Source organism: Ambystoma mexicanum, chromosome 1q (genome assembly GCF_040938575.1).
Source record: "Ambystoma mexicanum isolate Mex_15411 chromosome 1q, UKY_AmexF1_1, whole genome shotgun sequence".
Lineage (NCBI taxonomy): Eukaryota > Metazoa > Chordata > Amphibia > Caudata > Ambystomatidae > Ambystoma > Ambystoma mexicanum.
Window position 1 is genome coordinate 39843679 of NC_090922.1, and position 22207 is coordinate 39865885.

The following is a 22207-nucleotide window of genomic DNA, read 5'->3' on the forward strand; positions in this document are numbered from 1 at the left end:
ACTTGGAGTTCGTTGCCGTCGCGAACAGGTCGATCTGGGGTGTGCCCCACCGTCGGAAGAGGCGATCCACTAGATCCTGCCGTAGTTCCCACTCGTGGCACGAGCGCAGCTCCCTGCTGAGTGAGTCGGCGATGGTGTTTTTTATCCCTGCCAGATGAAACGGCACCAGAAACATTCTTTGGGCGACGGCCCAATGCCACAGGTCCTGCGCCTCCTTGGACAGTGCTGGGGACCTGGTTCCGCCCTGTTTCCTGATGTAAAACATGGTGGTGGTGTTGTCGGTGAAGATCCTCACCACCTTGCCCTTGAGGGACGGAAGGAAGGACCTGAGGGCCCAGAACACTGCACGGAGCTCCAGGACGTTGATATGGAGGGACTTCTCCGTCGGGAGCCAAAGGCCTCTCGCGTGCAGATTTTCGGTGTGCGCTCCCCACCCTTCCAGGGAGGCATCCATGGTCACTGTCTCCTGGTGGTCTGGGGTCTGGAAGTCCATGCCCGCCGTCAGATGCGCGCGGGTGCCCCACCACCCGACCGCTCGGCGGAAACTCTCGTCGAGTGTGATCCTCTCCTCGAAGCCGCCCGTCGTTTGGATCGAGCGCGCGTCCAGGAACTCCTGCAACGGGCGCATCCGGAGCCTGCACATGGGAATGAGGTAGATGCAAGAAGACATAATTCCGAGGAGGGACTTGATGGACCTCACCTTGGCCGCGTCGGAAACCAACATCCGCTGTACCTTGCCCAGGATGGACCTGGTCCTTTCCTCCGACGGGGAGGCCAGAAGGGACACTGTGTCGAGCTTCGCTCCCAGAAACAGTGCGTTTTGCGCGGGTACCAGGTGGGACTTGGCGTAGTTCACGGAGAATCCCAGGTCCGTGAGAAGGTGGACGGTCCTTGCCGTGTGCTCCACGGCGAGCTCCCTCGTCTTGGCTCGGATGAGCCAGTCGTCCAGGTAGGGGTAGACGTGGATCCCCTCGCGGCGCAGCTGCGCCGCCACCGGTGCAAGGCACTTGGTGAATACCCTGGGTGCCGATCGTAGTCCGAAGGGGAGGGCTTTGAACTGGTAGTGACGCCCTTGGACCACAAACCTGAGGAATTTTCGGTGCCCCTTTAGGATGGGAATATGGAAGCAGGCATCCTCCAAATCCAACGACGACAGGAAGTCTCCCTCCTCCAGCTGACCCAGGACGTGCTGGAGGGTGACCATCCGGAACTTCTGCGCCTTGATGAACTTGTTCAGACGTCGCAGGTCTAGGATGGGGCGCCATCCTCCCGTCTTCTTCTTCACGAGGAAGTATCTCGAGTAAACTCCGGAGCCCCGAAGCCTCTTTGGGACGAGTTCGATGGCGCCCTTCCTGAGCATCGCCCTTACCTCCAGGAGAAGCTGAGGGACGTGAAGCTCTTTCCTGGCCACGGGGGGGACGCGCGGGCACCTTCTTTGAAACTCGAGCGCGTGGCCCCGGGCTAAGGCGTCCAGCACCCAACAGTCGGTGGAGATGGACTCCCACACGCTGACGAAGCTCGCCAGCTGGCCTCCCACCGGGGTGCTTCGGTGGGGGCCCGACCCCACGGCCGGTTCAATCCTGTTTCGACGAGGCTTTGCCGCCTTGACCTCCTTGGCGACGACGGCGGGGTCCGCCAGACTTGCCTCGTCCTCTGTAGGCCTCCTGAGACGACGAGCGGGCCGCTTGACGGTAGGTGGAGAAACCGCCGCCGGAACCTTTGTAGGCGCCCTTACCTCCGCTGCTCCGAAAGGGCGTCCGTCGTTGCTGCAGTACCCCAAGGGCCCGGGCCGTCTCAGTGTCCGCTTTAATGGCCTGAAGGGAATCGTCCACTGTTTTCCCAAACAGGTTGTTCCCATCGAACGGCTTGTCCAGGACTCTGGTCTGTACGTCTTGACGGAAGTCCGTAGCCTTGAGCCATCCACGCCGCCTAAGGCACACGCCGTTGCCCAACTGGCGAAACCCAGTGTCGGCGATGTCCGTCGCAATAGTGATGGCGTGGTCCGACGCCACCTCACCTTCCTGTAGGATCTCCAGGGCATCCGCCCTCTTGTCATCCGGTAGGAAGTCCAGCAGGGGAGCCAGTTTGTACCATAGCTCCCTGTCGTAGCGGGCCACGATAGCCAAGGCGTTGGCCGCTTTAATCGTCGTCGCTGCAGACGAGATGACCCTGCATCCCATAGCGTCCAATTTCTTTCCCTCGCCGTCCGGTGGGGAAGTCGATGTGGAGGCCGCACCCCCCCCCGCTTTCTTCCTGGCCGCCGCGGAGACGACGGAGTCCGGGGTAGGCTGCGCCCGGAGGCACAGGGGGGCCGCGTCCGGGACCCGGTACTTCTTCTCGTACCGGTCTCTTCTAGCTGGCGTCGTGGAAGGGTTCTTGAGGAGGGCGAGGCCCTCATCCCAAATGTCATCCAGTAGAGGCACTGCGAGGACCGTCTTCCTCTTGGCCTCGCGCCGTTGATAAAGGAATCCTTCCTTTTTCTTCTCCTCAGGGCAGAGTTGGAAAAGCTCGGATGCCCTGGCGATCATGGAGTGGAACGATCCAATCTCGTCGGGCGGAGAAGCCCTGGTGGGAGGTGACGACGGTAGATCCTCGTCGTATACCTCGTCGTCCGTGCCCGTCGCTGCCGTGTCAGTCCCCGTATCACCCCCTCGGGTGGACAGGGAGGAGGGCTGGACGGGGCGCGACGGCTGAAAAGGAGGTGGAGGGTGAATCCTTCTTTTCTTGGGCGGGGGAACACCAGAAGGTCCCGGTTCAGGATCCCCCGACGGGAGAGGTTCCTCCGTCGGCAACGGTAGTCTCGTCCTTATCTCTGAGCATAAGGACTGGATAGCCAACAAAATGGCCGCCGAGTTATCTTGCGGCGCTGGCAGAGGGGAATCCGACGGGCGATCAGTGGCCCCGTCGGCACCCTCGACGATGTCGTCGTCACCTGCGTCGGGATCCATCCCGAAGGGCCGGTCTTCTTCCACGCCAAGGCCCTGGCTTAAGACCTCGATCAGCTCTTCCTCCGAGGTTGAAGCCGAATCTACGACGACGCCCTGCCCCCCCTTTTTCTTCCCCGCCGGGGATTTCACGGGGGTCCTATCGATGGGTACAAAAGAGGACTCCCTCCGAGGTGGCAGGGAGACTCTGAGCCCCGAGGTCGCCACCACTGGTGTAGCCTCCACAGGCTGAGCCAGGGCCGCCGTGACAGCTTCGATAGAGGGCTTGGCCGGATGGATTAAGGCCTTCACCACCTTAGGTGCGCTCACCGCCTTATCCTTGAGGGGGGGACACTGCCTCGCTCCCCCTCCGATGGGGCCTTCGAGCTCGACCGGGGCCTCTCCAGGAGCTTCGCCGGGTGCTCGCCCTTCCTCTTACCCGACCCAGAGCGTTGGCTCGTGGCTGAAGGTGCCGGGGAGGGTGCGCCCTGCCTGGCGCCCGTAGAGCCCGACCGTTCGGCGCTCCCGGTGCCAGCGGACTCGCGGTGCTTGGCCTTGTGTTGGACCCCCGTCGCCGGGGCGTCCTCAAAGGTCTTAGAAGACCGCTCGGATTTCTTCCTCTTCTTCTCGCCTGACGGGCTCTTCCCTTCCAGCCAGTTGGCGAGACGTTGATGGCGGTCCTTCATGGTCCGCTCCGACATATTGCCGCAAAACGCACAGTCCTTCTCCATGTGCGTCTTGTCCTCATGTAAGCAGTAGAGACAAAAGGAGTGTTCGTCCTCCTTAAAGACGTTCTGCAGCTGGCATCCAGGGCAGACCCTGAACAGCTTTCCGGGCGTCGAGCTTCCCTTCTCCTGGGCCATGTCCGGGCCTCAGAAGCTTCTGGAGTCCTCCAAAAGCGTAGCTCGACGAATTCTTCACCCTTGAGGGGCGCAGACGAATCCGACATGGGTCCCCGTTGATCGGATGGAGAGTCGGTGGAGCTTGAGGCTCTTTTGACCGAAAAAAACGAAGTTTTTGAGAAAAAACGTGAAAAAAATAGCACTAACGCTCGAGAGCAATAGCACGAGGATCCCAACACATGAACGTGCGGTAAAAATCTGAAGATGGCTGCCAGAGGCGGTGCTTAGGTAGAGGGCAGTCATTGGCTGTGGTCAGTATGACGCAGAGACCAGTGATTGGTTATTACTTCGAAAGACAGATCAGAAACTAAACTGATACTGTTTTTTTTTTCTTTACCGAGGATTCCCAGCCTGACGACGGGGAATATTCATGAGCATGTGAATCCATGCCAGACCCCATGCTGGAGAATTGGTAATATCTTTAAGAATGGTTTGATCAGCTGAATAAAGTTGAGTGAAATTCTAGGAAAGCATCACTGATTTGTTGTCGGTTGGAAACTCTAATCCTATGTTGGTTGATGATGGAAGTAATGATAGATTTTTCTTTCTTCCTTTTATAATTAGCGAGTATATTACTGGATTTATTGGATCCACCGTAGAATTTAGCTTTAGATCTCAACAGGGCTGAACAGGATTTGTTAGTGTTATATTAATTTAATTCTATGGGGTTTTGCCATGAAGGATTTGAGAGAATCTTCCGTAGGGTTGTTGAAATCTCTAATGATTTCATGGATATTAAAAGTTCTTGTGCTTTCCGTTCATTTTGTTTGTTTTTGAAGGAGGCAAATTGGATAATGAAACCCTGTAACGTGGCTTTGAAAGTGTCACAATTGTTATGAATTGCGGTGTCTAAAGGATTATTAAAAAGGTAAAAAATGCATTAAAAATTGTTGAATAAATTCAGGGTAATTGAGCAGGAAAGCATTAAATCTCCACCGGGAAGTATGGGAAGGTTGAGGTTCCCATTCCAATACTGTGAGTACCAGTGCATGATCTGAAATAACAATAGGGCCAATTATGGAGTGGAGGATTTTAGAGGAAAGTGTAGAATTAACGAAAATGTGGTTTATACTGGACAAGGGTTTGAGAGGAGAACAAAGTATATTCTTTAACATATGGGTGACAGAAACACCATGCGTCAACAAGGGTAAGGTTCAATGTTCCCTCTGAGCTGTGCGCATGTGCGCTTGCCCAGCTTCCTTCTGGGTGCCGCTCAGAAGATTGTTACCTGAAATGTAATTGCTTTTAAATTAAGCAACTAGTTTTGATATTGTGCTCATTTGCATTACACTACTATGCATGGGTGACAGTAAACACCTAAAATCCCTAACACCAAAATACACACACAAGAGGCTAAAAACGAATATGAACAACTGGCTCCATGAACAGAAGAATCTAACCAAGATATGCCTGCACACATTAACGAAATAATGTTCCCTCCCCACCCATGACTCCTAAACCTGACTACCACACTTTTACCTTATGACTAACTTCGGCCCCAGAACACATTAAGATACTAGCGGACAACCTTGATGCTTTCTCTCTTGGATCTGCAAATGTTTAGCAGACTTGTACCTGCATCCACATGTGGAACATGAATAACGTTCATGCGCCAACATTTCTGTTACTCATTGCGCCTTCCCAAAAGCGTCACCCACACTATATAATAGCACTACCAGCTTAAATATTGGATACTGACAGTAAGTAAGCAGGCTACTTGGATGAGTAACCTCACCAGATACTTCCTCTTCTTTTTACAATGTGCTTTGAAGCGGCCCCTTGCTAATTAACGCATTATTAAACTCAAATATTAATTTGCCCTCTAAAGATTTTGAGAAGACAAATTTGATGCTTAGCGTCGCCTATTTTAGCATTACTAACATTACCCTATACATGGAGAGCAACATTGCAATATCATTTACTTAGCCTCCAAAGGATAATGGGTGTGGAGTATGCCTCCGATTACACGTCCATAGTATCGGGGCACCGGCTATTCGGACAGGAGATTACTTTTCACACAATCTGCATTGTTTCCAAGTGTTAAGAGTACCTTTGGGCATAGACCTTAACACATTATATGGTAACTCGCTTCTATACAAAAACGGTTTCACTGAGCACTTGTGTAATCCTACACAATGATATAAGAGTGGGGTACGTTGCAAACAATCTAGTATGCACTGCAGAAGAATTTAGAGCCATGCCATTATTAAAATGCAAATAATATGTTGAGGCATTACATATGCCTTGCTTGCAAAGTACTGTGGGTCTGTAAATATCCCAATGAATGTTTACTGCTACAATCCCTCACTTTTTACAGTGCTCCATCAACTAGTATTGGAGGCTAACACAGGGGCTAGGGAAGGCTATGGGTGGAAGAGCACATAATCGCTCCTTGCGGGTAATGAACTGTTAGCCAACGTTTGAATGCAGTACCCTCAGGGAACACTTCAAGCAACTATGACTACAGATGTAGGCAACCCAACCTTTGGTATATGCTTGTACTATACAGTTTTGGTAGCGTTTTGAGCAGCCAGGCTTATCTCAAGAGGGGGAATGTGAGCAGTAGTGGAGTTACAAAGATTCACAATTACAGGTATTCAAATAAACTCTTACACTCAAGTTTTCTTGCATAAACTATTATTAATTTATCAGTCAGTTATAAAGCCTTCTTTAGAAGGGAGCAATATACTAGTAACATACAAATACACTTCAATACTGTATATGCTGAATTTCTGAATCAGACTAGACCCTTTTGGGATGGCCCACAGACGCAACCTATACCCACAGGTGACTTCAGTAACAAGGGTGCTGGGGACATTAATATCTTACTGTTGGCATTCAGAACACTCTTAAAAAGTTGGTAAAAGGCAAAGGTTATTAGAACAAAAAAGATCGTCAATTTCCTAAGCAGGGCAAATACTTTCAGATAGCAATAGAAGAGTCATTCAATTCAATAGGCTAAGCCAATGTCAATAAGCCAAAGTCTTTGTATGGAATGCAGCACTTCAGGAAAGTAAATGGAAAAGACTTTGCACAAGTTCTTAGGAGTCTTTGATAAAAAGAAGAATCAAATGTAGGGCCACAAGCCGATTAGACTTGTGGGTTGCAGAAGTTACAAGCACTTCCACAGTAAGGGGTACATTCTCTTATACTTGTTTTACAGTACCTGAAGAAAAGATGCAGCTGATGACTTCTGTTCCTGGCCAGCTCTGCAGATCTCACTGTTCCTGTGCCTCAGTCGTGGGGACAAGATGGAGGACGTCGGGGGACTCCTACACTGCACTGGCACAGTGAAAACTGGCAACCGGCAAACTTTACTTTCAGTGGCTGTTTCACGTTTCAGCACCTTGCGGTAGAACAAATAGCAATAAGTGTGGTTCCTGGCTGTCAAGGTGGACTGTCCTTACTTCTGGGGTCCAGCACTCTGCTGAGGGGGCTCAGGTTTCATCAGTCCTGCTTCCTGGGAGTCCGGAGGATCTTCCAAAAGCTTTAGGCCAGCATAAAAGTAACGCACATAATCTGGTGTCCCTCTCCCTGGCTATACAGTTCCTGCAGCAACTCTGAGGAAAATCAACTAGCTCCGAGATCGGTGGCTTACTTTGGAGTTGATTGGTCCCACCAACTCAAAGGGAGAAGTCGTCCTTGCAGGGGCTTCTCTGTCGATGCAAACTTGGTGATTCAGACCTGCAGCAGGGCTTCACCGGGCAAACCAACGGTCCAGGAGTTGCAGCAGCCATCCTCTTCAAGCTCTTCTTCGGTTCCTTCGTCCAGTGGTCGACTCTGCCTTCCAAGCCAAAAGACTCGCCTTTTATTCAGTCCTCTCCCATTCATTCCAGCATAGCTGTCACTCACCCAGCAGGGTGGGTGTCCTTGCTGGACAGTCAGCCAGCCAATCACCACAGAGTGCATCCGGGCCTCCTAGGAGACTAAACACAGGGTGTTTCGGGCACTTCCCTCACTTCCTGCCTACCCCAGACACACTGGAGCCAGAGGCGGGTTTCAGTACTGAAGCCCGCCAAAGGCGAATGAAGAAAGAGACCAAACCGGGTTTGGCGTGCAGAGAAACTCTTGAAGGACCTTCCCACAATGACCTGGCGAAAAAGATCGGGCACCATTTTAGCAAAAATGGCTGGACGCCATTTTGAAAAAGATGGCTCCCGCGGTTCCTTTACCGGAGCCGCGAACGGTCATGGTAAATGCAAACCTAGGTAGTTCAAAACAAAACCACTGCCACCAGCCAGTCAATTGAGGGAAGGGTAACATAAAAAATGTCACATAAGTATTTAGACACAGGGGATACTAAGTAACCCCTCCAGGACTCTATTGTAAGATAAGTTGTGCTGGGTCTAGCAGTACAATGCCAAGTAAAGTCAATTTCACTTTACTGCACTGGGAAACAGTAGTTGATCCCAGAGAAGGTATTTAAACCTCAGGAAGTCTAAAAGACTTCCCTGTGCCACTGCACTGAAGGAGCTTTGGGACATAATTGTAAAAGATGATGCCTATGGAGTTGGTTAGACTCCATAACCAAAAGAAACAAACGCAGAAAACACACTGAATTGAAAAGTTAAAAGTCCCAAAGTTTAGCAATAGAGCTGGAGGCCTCTAAGGTGGGAGGAATTGGCACATTTTTAAGAATTCTCCCTAACATGAACACAGCAACACATTTGAAATACCAAGGCAGACGTTTCAGCAGTACACTGATGGAAACGTGTTGCTTGTTTGCTAAAGGATAGGAAATTTTTTTACCCGTCTAGACAACAGCACCATTTTTTTCTTTCTATGCTCAGCTGCTGAGGGCTTTTCAATATAAGCATGTGTTATGTGTGTATCATATATAGCAGCTCCCGGCATCTTATTGAACTGATAAAGAATTACAGAAGAGGGATCCATAGTTACAGAAGAAAGCACTCAACCAGTTGCATCTGTGATTAAAGATGCTATTAACTTAAAAGGCATATATTTGATTTTCTTCAGTAAGGGCTCTTGTTTAATTGCATCTAGGCTGTGGTGTGGGAAGGTGGGCATAACTATACACTTTACTATGTGCCCTGTCATTTCACTTCCTATGTAGGGGTTCAAGCAGGGCTCTAATCAGATTCTGCTCCCTACTTGGAGTCAAATGATTTTTCAGGGGGTAGAAAAGTAATTCGCTTTGCCAATAGGGATACTTCCTGCTTATTAAAAGACGTTCTTTCACCTTAAAATTCCTCTTGAGATTGGGCATTAATATTTAGAATTCCTTCCTATGCCGCTGCTCTACTGGGGGTCACATTTTTGATCCTCATATTCTGAGGGGCAGTTATTCTGATGCAATTATTATTCTTACACAAATTATTAGAAGCATGTTCTACTGGCCCTTGTATTACTTCATTAAAGTGGCACTTGAACTCCTATAAAACATGTTTTTGACACATTGCTTTTAATTGCCATTAAGACATCAGCAAACGTATTCTGTCTGAATTTCTTGACAGCCACATCAGTTATGCCAAGAGATATTTGTTTTGTAATACACAGGAATGATTTTCCAGTAGCATAAAACATACATTTTTCTCTGCACAGAAGTACGTTTGCAAGCTACTGTGGTAGATGTTGAAGTCTTGTACTGGTTGAGTTTTCTCTATAATCACACATGACACGGTTTATTTTAGCCTACGTGTTTGGAAAAATTGTTGTAAGATTTGTAAAGAATTGCAGTGGCTTGGAACAGGAAATTGCTTTCCAAAACTCTCTTCTGCAATGGTAGCTCACAAAGTGGCTTACCACATTAGTCCGTTGCGGAAATGGAAAATAATGTGCACACAATAGCCAAGCAGTTACGCACATAGAGAAAAATAATTAGAGGGAACATTAGTAAGGTCTTCAATAAAATGGATAAATTGTTTGTGAGCTTTGGAATTGATGAATTTGGAATCTTATTTGCAATGAAGTGTGAAATCACAGATTTGATTACAATCCCCACAAATAATGAGCCAATCATACTTTTTGTGAAACAAAGTCTGTTTTAAATTATTCGTAAAGGATGGGTCACAAGCATTGTAACCATAGATATTAAGGATAGAAACTAACTGTTAACAATGGCGTTAATGATGGAACAACGCCCAGAAAGGTTGTGTTGCTGATCAAGCAATTGAAAAGAAGTATTCTTATGAACGAGGATAGTCACTCCTCCCTTCTTTGCAATTGCTGGGGAAAAGAATACATGCTTTACCCAAAACGTAATCAATTGTGTATTTTCTTCAGTGAATCCTAAGTGGGTTTCATGAATACACACAAGGAACAAGTTACTTACCTGTAACTGTTGTTCTCCAGCATGGGTCTGGCATGGATTCACATGCTCATGAATATTCCCCGTCGTCAGGCTGGGAATCCTCGGTAAAGAAAAATCTGTATCAGTTTTGTTTCTGATCTGTCTTTCGTAGTAGTAACCAATCACTGATCTCTGCGTCATACTGACCACAGCCAATGACTGCCCTCTCCCTAAGCCCCGCCTCTGGCAGCCATCTTCAGATTTTTACAGCACGTTCAAGTGTTGGGAGTCCTCGTGCTTAGCTCTCGAGCTTTTGCTGCGTGTTTCACCCTTTTTCAGGTGAATTTTCACATTTTTTCGGTTAATCGAGCCTCAAGCTCCACCGTTTCTACTCCCGTTAACGGGTACCCGTTGCGGGATTTTCCTAAGCCCCTCAAGGGTGAAGATTTCGTCGAATCAACCTCTTGGAGGATTGCAGAAGATTTGCGGCCTACTTCGAGATGGCCCAGGACACGAGTTCGTCACCCGGACCCAAGCTGTTTCGCAGCTGCCCTGGATGCGGGCTGCAGATGTGTTTAAGGAGGACGAACATTCGCGATGCCTCTACGGTCTTCATGGGGACAAGACTCATGTAGAGAAGGACTGCCAGTTCTGCAAGAACTTGTCGGAGCGGACCATGAGGGACAGTCGATCCCGTCTCGCCAGCTGGTTGGAGAAGAGCTCAACGGGTGAGAAGAAGAAGAAAGGGTCAGAGCGGGCTTCTAAGTCCTGTGCGGGCGCCCCCGGCCCAACACCAGGCCAAGCGCCGCGAGTCCGCTGGCTCTGGGAGCATGAAAAGGTCAGGCTCTTCGGTCGCCAGGCAGGGCGCACCTTCCCCGGCACCGTCAACCACGAGCCAGCGCTCCGGTTCGGGGAAGAGGAAGTCCAAGACCCCGGGTAAGCTTCGGGAGAAGCCCCGTCCGATCTCGGGAGAGGGGGAGCGAGGCGTCGCCCCTCCCCCTAAGGAGAAGGCCCAGGACGCACCTAAGGTGGTGAAGGCCCCTACCCAGCAGGCAAAGGCCTCTATCGAGGCGATCGCGGCGACTCTGGCCAAGCCGGCAGAGACCCCGCCAGCGGAGACTGCCTCCGGGACTAGAGTTTCCCTGCCGCCAAGGAGGGAATCCTCTTTTCAGCCCATCGTCATGGCCCCTGTGATGGAAAAAGGGGGGGGGGGGCACGGTAGCCTCCTAGAGCTCGGAGTCAGCCTCGGAGGGGGAACTGACCGAGGTCGTGAGGAATCTCGAAGTCCAATTCGAGAAGGTTCGATCCCGCAAGGAAGATCCTCGGGAGATAACCGAGGAAGACGACGATGGCGAGGAAGAGCAGCCTTCCCTTCCGGCGCAGCCGGAACCTAGGCCTCAGGATAGCTCGGCGGCCATTTTGTTTGCGATCCAGTCCTTATGCTCCGAGATAAGGACAAGATTACCACGGCCCAGGCCGGAGGACCCGCAAACCTGGCCCGTCGGGAAGTCCTCAGAACAAACGACGGAGGACCCAACCCTCTCCTCCGCTCGCCCCGTAAGGCCTGCAGTTCCCTCCTCATCCTCCCACGAGTCGGGAGATGACGGTGCGGTGGGCTCGACGACGGGTTCTGAGGGCGACGGAACGTGTCTTCCGTCGCACGGCCTCTCTGCCCGACGAGATTGGCTCATTCCACGCCATGATCGCCAGGGCGTCCGAATTGTTCCAGCTCTGCCCGGAGGAGCAGAAAAAGGAAGGTTTCCTCAATCAGCGCCGGGAGGCCAAGAGGAATACTGTCATCGCGGTGCCTCTAATCGATGACATCTGGGAGGAGGGCCTGTCGGTACTCAAGAACCCCTCCACGGCACCAGCCAAACGGGACCGGTACGAGAAGAAGTACCGGGTCCCCGAGACCGCTCCCCTGTGCCTCAGGGCCCAGGCCAACGCCAGACTCGGTCGTCTCGGCGGTGGCGAAGAAGAAAGTGGCGGGGTCAGGGGCCTCAACGTCGAATTCCCCTCCGGACGGCGAGGGAAAGAAGTTGGACGCCATGGGGCGACGGGTCATTTCGTCGGCGGCGACGATCAAAGCGGCCAACGCCCTGGCGATCGTGGCCCGTTACGACAGGGAGCTCTGGTTTAAGCTGGCCCCCATATTGGACTTCCTACCGGACGACAGGAGGTCCGAGGCCCTGGAAATACTTCAAGAAGGCGAGGTGGTTCTCGGACCACGCCATAACGGTGGCAACCGATATTGCCGATACCGGGTTCCGCCAGCTGGGCAACAGAGTTTGCCTACGACGACGGGGTTGGCGCCGGGCTACCGACTTCCGTCAGGACGTCCAGACCAGGGTGTTGGACATGCCGTTCGACGGCAGCAACTTGTTCGGGAAGGCGGTGGACAAATCCCTCCAAGCCATAAAGACGGAGACGGCCCGCGCCCTAGGAGCCCTTCAGCAACGACAGCCCTTTCGGAGCTCCGGAGTGAGACAGGGGGCCTCCAAGGGATCCAGCGGTGGCTCGTCATCCTACCGCCAGGTGGCACGCTCCTCGTCTAAGGAGGCCTACAGGGGTCGCGGCAAGCAGGGAGCGCCTCGCCACCGTCGGCAAGGTGGCCAGGGCGGCAAGGCCACCACCTCCAAGCAGGACTGGACCGGTCGTGGCCTCGGGCCCCCACCGAAGCACCCCGGTGGAAGGCCGGCTGACGAAGTTCGTCGGCGTGTGGAAGTCCATCTCCACCGACCGTTGGGTGCTGGATACCCTGGCAAGAGGACACTATCGAATTCCTGAAGAAGTGCCCTCATGTTCCACCTGTGGCCAGGAAGGAAAATCACATCCCGCAACTGCTGTTGGAAGTACGGGCGATGCTCAGGAAAGGCGCCATCGAGCTCGTCCCGAAGAGGCTCCGGGGTGTACTCAAGGTACTTCCTCGTCAGGAAGAAGACGGGCGGCTGGCGCCCCATCCTGGACCTTCGTCGTTTGAACAAATACATCAGATCACAAAAGTTCAGGATGGTCACCCTCCAGCACGTGCTGGGACAGCTGGAGGAAGGCGACTTTCTATCGTCGCTGGACCTCGAGGATGCATACTTCCACGTTCCCATCCTCAAAAGTCACCGAAAGTTCCTCAGGTTCGTCGTCCAGGGACGCCACTACCAATTCAGAGCACTGCCGTTCGGATTGAAGTCGGCCCCCAGGGTCTTTACCAAGTGCCTAGCACCTGTGGCGGCGCGGCTGCAAGGGATTCACGTCTACCCCTACCTGGACAACTGGCTCATCCGCTCAAGGACGAGGGAACTCGCCGTCGAACACACTGCGAGGACCGTCCAGCTACTCACAGACCTGGGATTCGCCATAAATTACCCAAAGTCCCACCTGGTGCCGTCGCAGGTGGTCCTGTTTCTGGGAGCGAAGCTCGATACAGTGAGGCGCCTGGCGGCACCGTCGGAAGAACGTACGAAGACCATTCTGGGCAAAGTGCAGCGCCTGCTAGCCACGGACGTGGCCAGGGTGAGGTCCATCAAGTCCCTCCTGGGGATGATGTCCTCTTGCATCTACGTGGTGCGCCTCTGCAGACTATGGATGCGCCCTCTTCAAGAATTTCTGGACGCCCGTTGGATGCAGGCGACGGGCACCTTCGAAGACAGGGTCCCCCTCAACGAGGTGTTCCGGCGGGCGATTCAGTGGTGGGGCGTTCGAGCGCACCTCACGGCGGGCAAGGACTTTCAGACGCCGGCGTACCAGGAGACGGTGACGACGGACGCTTCCCTGGAAGGTTGGGGCGCCCACACCGGAGATCTCCACGCAAGAGGCCTCTGGCTCCCGGAGGAGAGGCTCCTGCACATCAACATCCTGGAACTCCGAGCCGTGTTCTGGGCTCTCAAATCGTTCCTCCCGTCGCTCAAGGGCAAGGTGGTGCGGATCTTCACGGACAACACCACGACAATGTTTTACATACGGAAGCAGGGAGGCACCAGATCCCCTGCCCTATCCAAGGAGGCACAGGATCTGTGGCACTGGGCGGTCGCCCAGGGGATGTTCCTGGTTCCCTTCCACCTGGCAGGAGAAAGAAACACTATCGCCGACTCGCTCAGTTGGGAGCTGCGCGCGTGTCACGAGTGGGACCTGCACCAGGATCAGGTGGATCAACTCTTCCGACGATGAGGCAAACCCCAAATCGACCTGTTCGCAACAGCGACAAACTCGAAGTGCCAGAGGTTCGCCAGCAGGTTTCCCCAGCCGAGAAGCATGGGCGATGCGTTCTCGTTCCCCTGGGACGGCCTATACCTGTATGCGTTCCCTCCGTTGCCGCTTCGACTTATCAACCAGCTCAAGAGGTCCCGGTGCAGGATGATCCTCGTCGCACCGGCGTGGCCGAGGCTGATCTGGTTCCCGGCCCTTCTGGCCTTTTCAACGTCGCCATCCATCAAGCTGTCGGCGGACGCAGATCTTCTCTCCAGAGAAGGAGGCGCCATCTTCCACCACGACCCGGCGTCGCTGAACCTGCAGACTTGGCTCCTGCAGCGCTAGAGTTTGGAGGGTACGATATACCGGACGACTGCAGAGAGTTTCTTGCAAAGGCCAGGGCGTCCTCGACTCTCAAATGCTACGGACATAAGTGGAAGAGGTTCTCTGTCTGGTGCCGAGCACAGAAGATCAACCCCCTACGGATTACGGCCCCTCAAGTGCTGCCGTACCTGCTATCGCTGGCAAAGGCTGGGCTAGCCCATGCCTCCATTAAGATTCATCTGGCGGCGATCTCCAGATATACCAGAACCACAGGACGGACGTCCCTGTGGTCCCATCGACTGGTAAAAGAGTTTATGAAAGGACTGTTCCGGTCGTTCCCGGGAACTTAACGTGGTGCTGACTAGGCTCATGGGGCCCCATTCGAGCCGATGCACTCCGCACCGATGAAGTTTGTGTCGTGGAAGACTGCATTCCTGGTGGCCATTACCTCCGCAAGACGAGTGGGAGAGATCCAGGCCCTATCCTGCAAAGCACCGTACTTGACTTTCCATGCCTCGAGGGTGGTGCTTAGGACGCACCCCTCCTTTATGCCCAAGGTGCCGCCAGACTTCCATCTTAACGAGCCCCTGATGTTACCCGTTTTCTTCCCGTCTCCTTCGTCGCCGGCCGAGAGGACTTTGCACTCGCTGGATGTGGCTAGAGCGCTGAAGTTCTACGTGGACCGCACGAAGAGTTTTCGGAGGACATCACAGCTGTTTGTGAACTTTGGACCTGTGAATCAAGGGAAGGCTCTCTCGAAGTCTTCTATTTCCAGATAGCTCTCCGGCTGCATCATGCACTGCCACCGGTTGGCTAACCGACCGCTGCCAGGCCGTCCGAGAGCCCATTCGACCAGAGCGATCGCTGCTACTACGGCGTTCCTATCTGGTGTGCCCCTGCTGGACATCTGCAGGGCTGCTACGTGGAGGTCGACGCACACCTTCACGAGATTCTACTGCGTCGATCGGGATTCCAGGGAGGAGTCCAGGGTCGGCCAAGCAGTGCTGCGCAACCTGTTCGCTTAAGGTGAGCCTGGTGAGGAGGTAAGAGATGCTTAATGTTGAGTTGTTGTATTGCTTAATGTTGAGCCTTTTGCCACCTCCCGTGGTTGTGCATGTGTGTACTGCTATGTATTCTTATATTCATGAGCATGCAAATCCATGCCAGACCCCATGTTGGAGAAGGAACAAGTTACTTACCTGTAACTGTTGTTCTCCAGCATGGGTCTGGCATGGATTCACATGCGAACCCTCCCGCCTACCCCTCTGCAGCTCTTCACTTGGTCATACTGCCACTTCACGTGCTACCAAATCTGAAGATGGCTGCCAGAGGCGGGGCTTAGGGAGAGGGCAGTCATTGGCTGTGGTCAGTATGACGCAGAGATCAGGGATTGGTTACTACTACGAAAGACAGATCAGAAACGAAACTGATACTGATTTTTCTTTACCGAGGATTCCCAGCCTGACGATGGGGAATATTCATGAGCATGTGAATCCATGCCAGACCCCATGCTGGAGAATATCTGGTTTATCTTCTCCTAGATGACACAGACTTTGTGTCTCTTAATGGGATTATTGAAACCTTAAACATTCCACAAAATGATTTTAACACTCATTACAGCCAATAGTAAACCATCTGAACATAAATGAAAAATATAACAAAGCAATGAAGCCGTTGATAGGCATATGAATGAGGAATAATTGAATCATCCAATTAATACGCCGGGTTTACTGAGCCGGCTGAAAATGCCGACTTTATTATTTATTTTTTAACCCCATTTCTCAGAATATATATGTGGGGGATCTGGTGAAGTAAATAATGTTGGGGGATTACGGGTGGTTGCGGGGGTATCCCCCCTGCATATACAGTCTGTGAAAAGGGGGACAAAAAAAGAAAAAAGTCAGGATTTTCGGCGGGCGCAGTACACTGGGTCGCAATAATCATAGATCCGGAATAATAATACTTTGATGTGTTGGCAATAATGTTACCTTATAAAAGAATACATCAATTGAACAGCTGATAGGGAAGGGTGAGGAAAGCACAAGAGGAAATAGGAGGGAAAGGGGACAGTAGATCATAACAAATAGTGCATTAGAATGCACATGTAAACGTCAATATATTTAAATATGAAATTAAGTGAATGTTAAGAGCTGACATAAGAGGGAACAAGACAGTTCACTACGAATCAATGAGCTAGATGGAGCAGATTAAATATGAATTATATATAGAAGGCCATATTGCAGTACTAGTTGTCAACGGTACTATCTGGAAGAGCACAAGATTGTGGAGTAACAAGAAAATACAAAGTTATTTAGATGAGGATGCATCTTCAGGGTCTTAATGTTTAATAAGGGGATCTAGATTTAGTTCTATGTTTTTCTGAATTCACAAATGCACTACTAGTGAGGTTGAGGTCCGACCTGTTTCTAGGATGCTGATTATTTCCAGGTTTAAATTTGTGTTGTTCCAATAAATTACAGGCATGCACAGGAAGTTGAGCTGTTGGATTTGGGATTTGAATTGAGGAATAATCAGGTAGAGTATCCATCTCAGAAGATTGAAAGGATTTTATGAGGGCATGAAGGTCATCTGGATTTAAGAATTCTTTGGTCATGCCACCATTCGGAGTGATGAGCATTCTTGCTGGTTCCAGTAAACCATATTTAATGTCCAAGTTCTTTAGCGCTGGTCTTCGGTCTAAGAATCTCTTCCTTTTGTCTTGTGTTGCTTTGGAAAAGTCTGGGGTAATATTTAGTTGCCTTGAAAATTTAGAGGTGAGATTTATTGGCCTGTAAGCAGAGATTGTCGAGCCTGTTGGATGTCGTAATAGGCAGGCTATATGAGGTCTAGGTGCGTTGGTGTTGGTAGTAAAACAAGGTCTGATTCTGTGCGCTCGTTGGAATTCAAGGAGAGGTGAAAAAGTAATGTCATAGCTTTGGGAGCCAATTAATGAGAAATGTAATGAGGTAATTGAATTCAGTATTCTCTGTGACCCCATACATTCTTATATTGTCCCTCCAGTTTCTGGCTTAGAGGTTGGTTACTTCAATTTCCAAATGTTAAATTTTATTGTGCATTTGTTCCATGCCTTCTAGCCTGTCTTCAGAGAAAGACACACGCTCTTTAACCTCTGTCAATCTAGAATTGAAAGCTTTAATATAATTTTTAAAGGAACTAAGGTCATCCTGAATTGTTAATGTTCTGGAATCTAGCACAGAGATAGATGACTGAATGTTCGATAATACAAGTAATATTTTTCCTTGCCATTATTAATGTTAGACAGGTCTGTAGATGAAGAATTGGGGTTTTGAGCAGCCATTTTCTCCCAAAATAGAGGAGAATAAACAAAATCGAACTAGCAAGGTAGAGCCTTTAAATTATTTCCAATTGTTAGGAAAACACACCTGATAAAAAGTAAATTGAATGAAGAGGCTGCAGTACCAAAGTTAGTCACAAGATGTCAGGCATGAGCGGTCTACAAGAAAGCAGGAAGCAGCGTTCTCCAGCAGCGTGTGACGCTGCTTCCTTTCCACAGGCGTGTGTGGACTCAACGGCAGGCACACGTCGGGAGAAAAGAAAGGCAGAGCGGTGCAGCGGCAAAGTTCAGAGGCAGTAGAATGAACACCACAGTGCGTTTTATGCCGTTAAATGAAGCATGGCAATCACCTCTTGCATATCACTCTTAACTGCCTTTGATGCAGGGACAGCTGGCTCACTCCACTGCCGGTCCGTCATGGAGCCCCTCACACGATGCGCCAGAGCCTCCAGATAGGAGCAGAACCATGCAGCGGTGTCTGCTAATATGAAAATTAAGCAAACCAGAGGTTGTGAAATGGTGTTGGCTGCAATTTATCACCAAAGTGTACCATCCCGTAATTAAATTGTTAAAAGGCCAACTTAGTAGGCTCCGTCTGGGAGCTTAAGAATCATGCGGCCATCTTGTTTGGTCGCCAACCACGACCACGAGAATGTAATGTTCTGATACAGCCTGTAACATCTGACTCTCCAGATGTGTTTTTTCCATCTATGAATCCCATGATGTCTTACCTTTAACTAATCTGGCTAGGGCTGATAGTTGTTGTAGTCCAAAGCGCATGTAGGGCCAAAGTTTGTAGAGTCATTTGGTGAATTGTCAAGCAGGAAGACACAGTGGGGTACTTGAGGAAATTTGCGATACAACACTGGACTGTGTTCTTTTGCTGAAGAGAGTGCTTTATGCCTTCCATTTCAGCAAGGCATCAAGTACAGTGGATGTAATAAGGAATAAGCTACCAAAAGACCTGCGTGCCGAATCTAACTTGATAAACTTCAGGAAGCGTCTGAAAGCTCTTTTTGAATGACTCTGGGCCTTTGTGTGACCTAACCAGGCTTTCGAATTTCTCCTTTTTTTCCTTTTCTCTTCTGCGCCCTGATGCCTGCAGGCTCGGGCCCTATATAAACGGACAAAAAAATAAATACATGTGTTTGAGCAAACTCACTGTGACAATACAAAGCACACAGAAGAACAATAAGGTGTGGAGTACAGTGTGTTCTCTGTTACTTAGAGTGAGCTAATGGGGGGTGCATTTGTTTATTAAAGGTTTAAACAAATGCATTTTTGTTATCTTTAATCACCCTAGTATGAACAGCGTTGAGGACCCCAAACTTCTTCGTAGCTGCACAGGGAGAGCTAAATTGTGATAACAAAATATTCCCTGGAATCGTTTAAATGGAGCATTCGGGTAGGGCAGAAATTGGCGCTGCTAAATCCTAGTTTGGGATGTAAGGGTTAATAGGCACTTGCGTACAGTCCTCGGATAGGAGGGGCAGTTGATGGGTGCTGTTTTCAGGAAGCAGTGATTTGAAATTAAGCCTACGTCGGAGGGTAGTCAACACGGCTCTAGTCGCAAAATTCAACGTTGAGTGTACTGGCATACACTCCTGAAACAAAGACTTATTCCATTACATTTTGAGCGATTCAGTGCACCCACCATCACAGGTACTCCGTTTCCTGGTACCGCTGGTACTTTGGACATGCAACGTACCGGACAATGTAGTGTACTCCCCATAATAGGTGTCCATGTGCGACATAAGAGCAGTCGGTAGTGAAAGGACAATGTAATGCACCTGGCTAGGCACAGCTAGCTGGGAAGGTGCAACAGCAGAGTATTATGAAGGAAAGATGTAGTGTGCTTTAGATGCGATACCCAGTCGGCAAGCAAGAATATACAGCAGGAAGATACATTCACCTGTGGGCCTAGGTGTTGTGTTACATTATGTCATTAGGCATTGTGAGGCTTCGAGTACAGATAGGTTTTGGAAGTGGGAGTATTTTACTCCCTATTTTTTCAAATTGGAAGTAAAATGATTTTTTTTTTTTTGTTTTTTTTTTTAGGGAGTAAAAATATAAGTCCAATTCTCAATCGGAGTATTTAAGAAGCAAGTAAAAATATGTTTAACTGGATGACTGAAATGTTTTTGGAATAATTGTTTCTTTGCACCTAGTTCTTCATGCACATTAAAAGATACATATTTACTTCTTCCGATCGGGCAGTAATAATCGTAATTTTTCCCGTGGTACTATGTGCACTACTGGTCCAAACATATCCATGTAGTTATGTGGGGGAAAGCAGGGGCACAACTGTTTTACGTGTGTCTGTCCTATTTTTACTTTCGGAGAGTATTTGCCTATTTTTAGGGAGTAAAGGTGGCCAATACGCCTCTTATCTGTCGGGTTAAGGGCACCATTGTGGGAACATGGTTTTATAACAGAGTGTATGGGCCTCAAACCTGGAAATGCTTAACATGAGGCCTTGCATCGCTGCATTATGCATGCAGTTCCACATATGGGTACGTCCAAGATACCTGCATTGCATCTGAAAGATGCTCTATTGTGTTTGCATGAAGGTATGACAGCAATGACAAATCGCATTGTCAGTACTGTGCCCAGTGGTAAACCTTGCTAAAGAGCTCCTTCTCAACCACCTTCACTCACTGCATGCTGACCAGCTACGCCAACCCAAATGGCCAGAACCATACATTTCTCTAACCCCCATACACAGTCCACAACTGATTCTAACACGAACAAGTCATATACTGGACATACCCCCACCCGGAAAAAAAACTCCGGTATACACATCCAAACCCACCCAGAAACCACACCTGCCAGTTACTCCTGGATTTACTCGCACTAACAACTAAGAATAATGTCTTGTCTTTTCCCTTTTCTCCCCTAACCAAGCTACCACAGTCGTTCCCTTTAAGATCAACGGGTGCGTCTGAAGACCATGAAAATGGCAACAGTGTGTGATATAAATAAACATGACCTAACAAAACAATGCTTCCATTGCCATTTCCGATAGAATGGCAGCTGACAATTAACCTTTTCTGAATAATAGGTTGAATGCAGATGAGCTGCAAGAACCGACAGAAGAAGCCAAGTACCTGAGTGGGCACCCTAACAACAAAGAATGATCAATGGAGGCAAGGTACGTATAATACCAAACCGCTGGCCACAGGCATGGCTATCCACACATCAGTATACAGCAAGGACAATGACACAATGTGGTCGTGCTGTTCACATAAATTCTCTGCCTACTTACACCAGACTGCATCTCAACACCTCTGACAGCAGAATGCAGCGAAGACCTATGACAAATTCAGAGACGCTGGACACATAGCGAGTCTCTAGCACCAACGCCACCCCTACTCCTCAGCACCCATCCACATGGGTTGCTTCTCTACCGGTGCATGGCAGCCCTGCTAAGCCTTTTTTGGCCAAGTGCACAGATGCATGCTAATCTTACTCCATGACCTCCAACACTCTGGACTTCGGTTCTCCGAGGACGCTCCCACCAACAGCACATTGAAACTATAATAGTAAAACGGCGCTAAACAAATTACAAGTACAGTACAAAACATTTCTTAAGGGAGCGGATTAGCAAACTATGATTGGACTAGCTTCCCATGGCCCAGAATGTGTCAAGTTGGGAACGGTCACTTGTGAAACTGTCCTTGTGGAAGACGGATGATAAAGAGGAGCCGATTTTCTGTAGCAAGTTCACACAGTTATGATGATGTGGGGGTACTTCCATTATTGAAAGCCGGTAACTATTTCCCATCAGGCTACTGTAATTTGTTTACTTGCTCTTTGGAACCAGAGAACCCCATTCAAACAAGCTACTAACAAAAGCGTGCTTGCAATTAGAAATGAGAAAAAAACAGCTACTAGAGGTTAATGATTAGAAATAAAGTTATAATGCTTGCATTTAATAACTGATATATGTGTGTTGATGTATTGTGATTATAATTTAACATTTCTGTTACCAACTGCAATGCACACTCATGGATTACATAAAAAATTCTCTCAAAGTAATCCATTGCATTTTGGCCATTTGGTCACAATATACACCTGTAAATAGGAAGCATATTAAGTTGTTGATGAGGATCTGTACCCCTGAAGCATTCCAAATTGTTTTGATATTTGTATAGTGTCGTGTGTGGGGGTTGGAACATTGACTATTTATTCCATGTTATTTCAGAATGTTTCAATACTGTGCCAAATCACCATCATAGTGGTTTTAGGGCATTGAGGCTTGTTTGGGATTTAGCATATTGAGACTCTGACCGGGATATTCAGATTGTAA

The 22207-nt window shown here is 49.6% G+C and overlaps 1 protein-coding gene across 3 annotated transcripts in view; it reads right to left on the bottom strand.

Annotated features, from left to right (window-relative positions):
- Positions 1-22207, bottom strand: part of AP1G1 (adaptor related protein complex 1 subunit gamma 1) — a 1918561-nt gene that overhangs the window by 689799 nt on the left and 1206555 nt on the right. The window lies entirely within an intron of this gene.